Here is a 9845-nt window from a genome sequence, read left to right as displayed (position 1 = left end):
AAACAAAAAGAAAATTCTAGAGTTGAATATGATATGACTACATAGGAAATGATTTGATAAACTTGGAAGACAGGACAATTGAAAATAAAAAACTGAAAATCAAAGAGAAAAGGGAGTGAAAATAAAAAGGACAGAGTATTTGAGTTTTGAAGGCAAAATCAAATGGCCTTGCATCTTGTAATGGAGTTTCACAAGGTGAAGAAAAAGAGAATGGCATGGAAGAAATGTTTGAAGAGATATTGACAGAGAACATATCCACAATTGATGGAAATTAACACAAAATCAAAAAAGTGAGACTTTGGAAATGATTAAAATTGATAAACACCTAGCAGGATTAATATGCTGAGCTGAATAGTATTCTCTCAAAAGCCATGTCCATCCAGAACTTTAGAATGTGACCTTATTTGGAAGTAGGGTTATTGTAGATATACTTAGTTATGACATCATACTATATCATATTAAATCCAATGATTTAGTGTCCTTATAAGAAGACCATAAAGAGACACAGAAACAGAAGGCCAAGTGAAGATAAGGCAGGGATTGGACTAATGCATCCTCACGCCAAAGATGCTAGCCACCAGAAACTAGTAAGAGGTGAGGAGCAATCCTCTCCTACAGCCTTTAAAAGGCTCCTCAATTTTCAAAGGGAAATGTGACAGAGTACATTTCTATTATTTTCAAGCCACTCCGTTTATGGTTATTTGTTATAATAGCTTAGGAAACAAAAAAACTGATCAAGTAAAAGAGAAAACAGATTAGTAATATCAAGAATGAAAAGTGAGACATCAATACAGAACATGTTGACATTAAAGATAATAAGAGCATGTAATGGACAACTTTATACCAATAAATTCAACAACTAAGATGAAATGGACATATGCCTTTTACTTTTTTTGTTGTTGATTTTTATTTTTTATTTAAATTCAAGTTAGTTAACATACAGTGTAGTCTTGGCTTCAGGAATAGAATCCAGTGACTTACATATGACACCCAGTGCTCATCCCAAAAAGTGACTTCTTAATGTTCATCACCCATTTAACCCATCCCTCCACCCACCCCCCTCCAGCAACTATGTTTATTCTCTGTATTTAAGAGTCTCTTGTGGTTTGCCTTCCTCTCTGTTTTTATATTATTTTTCTTTCCTTTTACCTGTTCATCTGTAGAGTTTCTCAAATTCCACATATGAGTGAAGTCATATGATATCTGTGTTTCTCTGACCGACTTATTTAGCATAATACCCTCTAGTTCCATCCACATTGTTGCAAATGGCAAGATTTCATTCTTTTCCATTGTCAAGTAGTATTCCATTGTATCTGTATATATACCACATCTCCTTATCCATTCATCAACCGATGGACATTTGGGCTCTTTCCATAATTTGGCTGTTGTTGATAGCATTGCTGTAAACATTGGGGTGCGTGTGCCCCTTTGAATCAGCATTTTGTTTTTTTATCCTTTGGATAAATTCCTAGTAGTGCCATTGCTAGGTCAGAGAGTAGTTCTATTTTTAATTGTTTGAGGAACCTCCATAGTGTTTTCCAAAGTGGCTGTACCAGTTTACATTCCCACCAGCAGTGCAAAAGGATTCCCCTTTCTCTGCATCCTCACCAACATCTGTTGTTTCCTGAGTTGATAATTTGAGCCATTCTGAAAGGTGTGAAGTGGTATCTCATTGTGGTTTTGATTTGTATTTTCCTGATGAGGAAGGGTCTTTTCATGTGTCTGTTTGCCATCTGAATGTCTTTGGAAAAGTGTCTATTCATGTCTTCTGCCAATTTCTTCCCTGGATTATTTGTTATTGGGGTGTTAAGTTTGGTAAGTTCTTTATAGATTTTGGATGTTAACCACTTTATCCAATATATCATTTGTGAATATTTTCTCTCATTTTGTCGGTTGCCTTTTAGTTTTGTTGATTGTTTCCTTTGCTATGCAGAAGCTTTTTATCATGATGAGGTCCCAATAGTTTGTTGTTGCTTCTATTTCCCTTGCCTCTGGAGACGTGTCAAGTAAGAAGTTGCTACGGCCTAAGTCAAAGAGGTTGTTGCCTGTTTTCTCCTCAAGGATTTTGGTGGTTTCCTGTCTCTTAGGTCTTTCATCCATTTTGAGTTTATTTTTGTGTATGGTGTAAGAAAGTGGTTCAGGTTCATTTTTCTGCATGTCTCTGTCCAGTTTTCCCAGCATGACTTGCTGAAGACACTGTCTTTGTTCCATTGGATAGTCTTTCCTGCTTTGTCAAAGGTTAGTTGGCCATATACTTGTGGGTCCATTTCTGGGTTCTCTATTCTGTTCCATTGATCTGAGTGTCTGTTTTTGTGCCAGTATCATACTGTCCTGAGGATTCCAGCTTTGTAATACAGTTTGAAGTCTGGGATTGTGATACCTCCGGCTTTGGTTTTGTTTTTCAAGATTGCTTTTGGCTATTCTTTTCTGGTTCCATACAGATTTTAGGATTGTTTGTTCTAGTTCTGTGAAGAATGATGGTGTTATTTTGATAGGGATTGCATTGAATATGTAGATTGCTTTGAGTAGTACTGACATTTTAATAATATTTGTTCTTCCTATCCAGGAGCATGGAATATTTTTCCTTTTTTGTGTGTCTTCAGTTTTTTTTCATAAACTTTCTGTAGTTTTCAGTGTATAGATTTTTCACCTCTTTGGTTAGATTTATTCCTAGGTATTTTATGGTTTTTGGTGCAATTGTAAATGGGATCGATTCCTTGATTTCTCTTTCTATTGTGTCATTATTGATGTATAGGAATGCAACCGATTTCTGTGCATTGATTTTATATCCTACAACTTTGCTGAATTCATGGATCAGTTGTAGCAGTTTTTTGGTAGAATCTTTTGGATTTTCCATATAAAGTATCATGTCATCTGTGAAGAGTGAAAGTTTGAACTCCTCCTGGCTGATTTGATGTATTTTATTTCTTTGTGTTGTCTGATTGCTGAGGATAAGACTTCCAATACTATGTTGAATACCAGTTGTGAGAGTGGACATCCCTATCTTGTTCCTGACCTTAGGTAGAAAGCTCTCAGTTTTTCCCCATTGAACATGATTTTAGTGTTGGGTCTTTCATGTATGGCTTTCATGATCTTTCTGTCCCTACTTTCTTAAGGGCTTTTTATCAAGAAAGGATGCTGTATTTTGTCAAATGCTTTCTCTGCATGTAATGGGAGGATCATGTGGTTCTTATCCTTTCTTTTATTGATGTGATGTATCACATTGATTGTTTTCTGGGTATTGAACCAGCCCTGCATCCCAGGTATAAATCCCACTTGGTCGTGGTGAATAATTTTTTTAAAGTATTGTTGGATTTGGTTGGCTAATATCTTGTTGAGGATTCTTGCATCCATGTTCATCAGGGAAATTGGTCTATAGTTCTCCTTTTTCATGGGGTCTTTGTCTGGTTTTGGAATCAAGGTAATGCTGGCTTCATAGAAAGAGTTTGGAAGTTTTCCTTCCGTTTCTATTTTTTGGAACAACTTCAAGAGAATAGGTATTAACTCTTCCTTAAATGTTTGATAGAATTCCCCTGGAAAGCCATCTGGCCAAAGACTCTGGTTTTTTGGGAGATTTTTGATTACTAATTTGATTTCTTTACTTGTTATGGGTCTGTTCATTATTTCTATTTCTTCCTGTTTCAGGTTTGGTAGTTGCTATGTTTCTAGGAGTTTGTCCATTTCTTCCAGATTGCCCATTTTATTGGTGTGTAATGCTCATAATATTCTCTTATTATTATTTGTATCTGCTGTGTTGGTTGTGCTCTCACCTCTTTAATTCTTGATTTTATTTATTTCGGTCCTTTCCTTTTTCTTTTTGATCAAACTGGCAAGGGTTTATCGATTTTGTTAATTCTTTCAGGGAAGCAGCTTCTGGTTTCATTGATCTGTTCTACTGTTTTTGTTTGTTTGTTTGGTTGGTTTTGATAGCATTGATTTCTGCTCTAATCTTTATTATTTCCTGTCTTTTGCTGGTTTTTGGTTTATTTGCTGTTTTTTTCCAGCTCCTTAAGGTGTAAGGTTAGGTTGTGTATCTGAGACCTTTCTTCCTTCTTTAGGAAGACCTGGATTGCTATATACTTCCCTCTCTGCTGAGTCCCAGAGGTTTGGGGCTGTGGTTTTATCGTTTTCATTGGCTTCCAGGTGCTTTCGAATTTCCTCTTTAACTTCTTGGTTATCCCATTAATTCTTTAGTAGGATGGTCTTTAGTCTCAAAGTATTTGTTATCTTTCCACATTTTTTCTTGTGGTTGATTTTGAGTTTCATAGAGTTGTGGTCTGAAAATATGCACGGTATGATCTCAGTCTTTTTGTACTTGTTTAGGGCTGATTTGTGTCCCAGTAGGTGATCTATTCTGGAGAATGTTCCATGTGCACTAGAGAAGAAGGTGTATTTCTTCTGCTTTAGGATGCAACTGCTTTAGGATGCAATTTTCTGAATATATCTGTTAAGTCCATCTGGTCCAGTGTGTCATTCAAAGCTATTGTTTCCTTGTTGATTTTCTGTTTAGGTGGCCTGTCCATTGTTCTAGGTGGGGTGTTGAAGTCCCTACAACTGTGGTATTATTATCAATGAGTTTCTTTATGTTTGTGATTAATTGATTTATATATTTGGGTGCTGCCACATTTGGAGCTTAGTGTTTACAATTGTTACGTCTTCTTGGTGGATAGACCACTTAAGTATGATATAATGCCCTTCTTCATTTCTTGTTACAGTCCTTATTTTAAAGTCTAGATTGTCTGATATAAGTATGGCTACTCCAGCTTTCTTTTGTTGACCATTAGCATGATAGATGGTTCTCCATCCCCTTACTTTCAATCTGAAGGTGTCTTTAGGTCTAAAGTGGGTCTCTTGTAAACAGCATATAGATGGATCTTGTTTTCTTATCCATTCTGTTACCTTATGTCTATTTATTGGAGCATTTAGTCCATTGACATTTAGCGTGAATACTGAAAGATATGAACTTTTTTCCATTGTGTTGCCTGTAGAGTTGGAGTTTCTGGTAGTGTTCCCTAGTCCTTTCTAGTCTTTGTGCTTTTGGTCTTTTTTGTTTTGTTTTGTCTTTTGTCCCTTCAGAGAGTCCCCCTTAAAATTTCTTGCAGGGCTGGTTTAGTGGTCACAAACTCCTTTAAGTTTTGTCTGTCTGGGAAACTTTTTCTCTCTCCTTCTATTTTGAATGACAGCCTTGCTGGAGAAAGAATTCTTCACTGCGTATTTTTTCTGATTCAGCACACTGAATATATCCTGCCACTCCTTTCTGGCCTGCCAAGTTTCTGTGGATAGGTTTCTGCAAACCTGATCTGTGTTCCCTTGTAGGTTAAGGACTTTTTTTCCCTTGCTACTTTCATGATTCTCTCCTTGCCTGACTGTTTTGTGAATTTGAGTATGATATGCCTTGTTGATGGTCAGTTTTGTTGAATCTAATGGGAGTCCTCTGTGTTTTCTGGATTTTGAGGTCTGTGTCTTTCCCCAGGTTAGGAAAGTTTTCTGCTATGATGTACTCACATAACCCTTCTACCCCTTTTTCTCTCTCTTCATCTTTGTGGGACCCATATGATTTTGATGTTACTTTTTAATGAGTCGCTGATTTTTCTAATTCTTAAATCATGCTCTTTTGCCTTAGTCTCCCTCTTTTTTTCTGCTTCATTATTCTCCACAAGCTTGTCCTCCATATTGTTGATTTACTGCTCTGCCTCATCCATCTTTGTCTCCGTGGCCTCCATTCATGATTGCAGCTCAGTTATAGCATTTTTTTATTTCTTCCCTGACTAGCATTTTCTTATTTTATATCCTCAGAAAGAGATTCTAATCTAATTTTGACCCCAGCTATTATTCTTATTATCATGAGTCTAAATTCTGGTTCAGACATCTTGCTTGTATCTGTGTTGATAAGTCCTTGGCTGTTGTTTCTTTCTGCTCTTTCTTTGGCATGAATTCCTTCATTTCATCATTTTGAAGGAAGAAAGGGAATTAATAAGGGAAAAAATTTAAAATTAAAAAAATTAAAAACAACACAGACACAGAAACAAAAATCAAATAAATGATGCTAGGTCATATGTCTTTTGGTCTGGTTGTTGAAAAGAGCTTGATGGATTAGAGAATAAAGGAAAAAAATAGAGACAAAGGAAAAAAATGGAAAATGTTTGCAAATTTAAAAAATAAATACAAAGAAATAGAACAAAATGAAATTATGGAGGTAAAATAGAATTTGAAATATTTTCAAACAAGTGGAAAATATAGTAGAATAAAATTAAAGAAAAATATTTTTAATAAAAATAAATTTTTCTTTTTCTGTATTCAAGCAAAAGAAAAGAAAAAGAAAACAAATTGAATAGCTGGACCAGTGAAAAGTGAAATTACATGTTTCCTCTAGAAGTCAAACTATGAAGCACTTTATAAAAGTCCTTAAACTAAGCAGTCAGAGGGGTGTTCCTGAAGAGCCAGGTTGTCCCTGTTGGGCGGGGCTTAGTGTAACAGCTCCATTCTCCACTAGATGGTGCTGCTTAGCTTACTGGGTTGGATTGTTGTAGTGCTTGTAGGTGTGTATGCACATGCGTGGGGGGGATGAAAATGGCATCACCCAGCTACCCAGTCTCTAGTATCCAAACTCTGTTTCCCCAATCAGCAATAGCACACCTGTCCTTTGTCTTTGGCTTCCATCCACTCTCTTCTTTTACACTATGACCAAGCTGTCAGGTTGCCAGGTGGCACCTCCCTCCTGAGTTTTATCTCAGATGCAAATGTGTTTCCCTACCCCTCGCTTCTGAGGGACTGCGGATTTGACCTGTTATGACCCTCTATGGGATGGTCTCACCCAGCAATGGCCAGGTGCCAGCCTCCCCAGGGATGTTCATGGGACCATGCTGTTGCGGATGTCCAGAGACTGCAGCTGGGTCCAGCCCGCCCTGGAAAAAGTTCATGCAATCGTGTAGCAGCAGCATTTCAGGGATTATGGAAAACACAACACACATCTGGCACCAGGCTTCACCCTTAACGACCTTGTTCCAGCACCAGCAAATGTGATTGCTCTCCAGACTCCATTACGACCTTTGCCTGTGGCGTGGCCACACAGCCTGTACCAGATGTCCTCCCAGAAGGGGAACCACCTCTCTCCGTGTTAGGAGGACCCCCTGGACCTCACTCTGCTCCTGGAGATTTGCCTTTCCCACCAGAGTACCACCAGGTATCTAGCTGTGGAGTTCAGACTGCACTCCCCCTGTTTATAGAGTCTTAATAGAATTTAAACCCTCTCCTTTCTCCTTTCTCCCTTTTTAGTTCATTCCCTGTGGCTGCTTCCACTTTTCCACTTTCTCTCCACCTCTTTTGTGTGTGTGGGTGCTTTTCCCATACTCTCCCCCCGACTGCATCCTCTCCCTGCAAGCAGAAACACTCCCTGCCCTCCATGGCTTCTCTCCCCCAGTTCACCTTTTTGTGCTGCATACCTGCTGGGTTCTGTGATTCAGGTTGTGCAGATTGTTGTGTTACTCCTCAAATCAATTTTCTAGGTGCGCAGGATGGTATAGTGTTTATCTGGCTGCATTTCATGGACACGAGATGCCAAAAACATCCCATGCTGTTCCACTATCTTGGCTCCTCCCCTGTCCATTTCTTTCCTGGATTATTTACTCTTTGGGTGTTGAATTTGCCAAGTTCTTTATAGATATTAGATACTAGCCCTTTATCAGATATGTCCTTTGCAAATATCATCTCCCATTCTATAGGCTGCCTTTTAGTTTTGCTGATAGTTTCCTGTGCTGTAAGGAAGTTTTTTTATCTTGATGAAGTTGCAATAGTTCATGTTTGATTTTGTTTCCCTTGCCTCTGGAGACATGTCTAGTAAGAAGTTGCTGTGGCTGAGGTCAAGGTGGTTGCTACCTGTGTTCTCCTCTGGAATTCTGATGGTTTCCTGGCTTACATTTAGGTGTTTCTCCATTTTGAGTTTATTTTTGTGTATGCTGTAAGAAAGTGGCCCCATTTCATTGTTTTGCCTGTTGCTGTCCAGTTTTTCCAACACCACTTGTTGAAAAGACATTTTCCCATTGCATATTCTTTCCTACTTTGCCAGAGATTAATTGTCCCATATAGTTGTGGGTTCAATTCTGGTTTCTATTCATCTTTTGGTCTAGGTGTCTGTTTTTATGCCAGTACCATGCTGTCTTGATGACTACAGCTTTGTAATATAACTTTATGTCTGGAATTGTGATACCTCCAGTTTTCTTTTTTTTCAAGATGGCTTTGGCTATTTGGGGTCTCTTGTGGTTCCATACGAATTTAGGGTTGTTTGTTCTAGCTCGGCAAAGAATGATGGTGGTACTTTGATAGGAATTGCATTAAATTTGGGTAATTGAGACATTTTAACAATATTTTTCTGCCAATCCATGAGCATGGGATGTTTTCACATTTCTTTGTATCCTTTTCAGTTTCTTTCATAAGTGTTTTCAGACTCCAAATTTTTTACCTGTGCGGTTAGGTTTATTTCTAGGTATCTTATGTTTTTTGGTGCAGCCGTAAGTGGGATCAATTCTTGATTTCTCTTTCTGCTGCCTCATTATTGTTGTATAGAAATGCAACACATTTCTGTATGTTGATTTTATATCCTGTGACTTTATTGAATTTGTATATCAGTTCTAGCAGTTTTCTTCTGGAATCTTTTGGCTTTTCTGCATAGAGTCTCATCTCATCTGCAAATAGTGCAAGTTTTACTTCTTCCTTGCCAATTTGGGTGCCTTTTATTTCTTTTTGTTGTATGACTGTTGAGGCTAGTACTTCCAGTACTATGTTAAATAACAGTGGTGAGAGTGGACCCCTGTCTTGTTCCTTAGCCTAGAAGGAAAGCTCTCAGTTTTTCCCCATTTAGGATGATATTAGCTGTGGATTTTTCATATATGGCCCTATGATGGTGAGGTATGTTCCCCTTACCCTGCTTTGTTGAGGGTTTTAATAATGCGTGGATGTTGCACTTTGTCAAATGTCTTTTCTGCATCTATTGAGATGATCATGTTCTTATCCTTTTCTTAATCACTTTGATTGATTTGCAAATACTGAGCTACCCCTGCAGCCCAGGAATAAATCCCACTTTATAGTGATAAATAATTCTTTTAATGTATTGTTGGATTCAATTTTCTAGTATCTTGTTGACAATTTTTGCATCCATGCTCATCATAGATATTGGCCTGTAATTTGCCTTTTTAGTGGGGTCTTTGGTTTTGGAACCAAGGTAATGCTAGCTCGATATAATGAGTTTGGAAGATTTCCTTCTATATAGATGTATATATTTTTTTAAATTTTATTATTATTTTTTTTGGAAGAGTTTGAGAAGAGTAGGTATTAACTCTATTTTAAATGTCTGGTAGAATTCCCCCTGGGAAGGCATCTGCCTTGGACTTTTGTTTGTTGAGCGATTTTTGATTACTGATTCAATTTCTTTGCTGGTTACAGGTCTGATCAAATTTTCTATTTCTTCCTGTTTCAGTTTTGGTTGTTTGTATGTTTCTAGGAATTTGTCCATTTCTTCCAGATTGCCCAGTTTGTTGGCATATAATTTTTCAGAGTATTATAATTGTCTATATTTTTCTGGTGTTGGTTGTGATCTCTCCTCTTTCACTGATGATTTTATCTATTTGGGTCCTTTCTCTTTTCTTTTTGGAGTCTGGCTAAGGGTTTGTGAATTTGTTAATTCTTTCAAATAGTCAGCTCTTACTTCCATTGATCTGTTCTACTGTTTGTTTTTTGTTTGTTTCTATACCATTTATTTCTGCTCTTATCTTTATTATTTTCCTTCTTCTTCTGGCTGTAGGCTTCATTTGCTGTTTCTTTTTTAGCTCCTTTAGGTGTAAGGTTAGGTT

Source organism: Lynx canadensis, chromosome C1 (assembly GCF_007474595.2).
Source record: "Lynx canadensis isolate LIC74 chromosome C1, mLynCan4.pri.v2, whole genome shotgun sequence".
Lineage (NCBI taxonomy): Eukaryota > Metazoa > Chordata > Mammalia > Carnivora > Felidae > Lynx > Lynx canadensis.
This window is presented reverse-complemented; position numbering follows the sequence as displayed.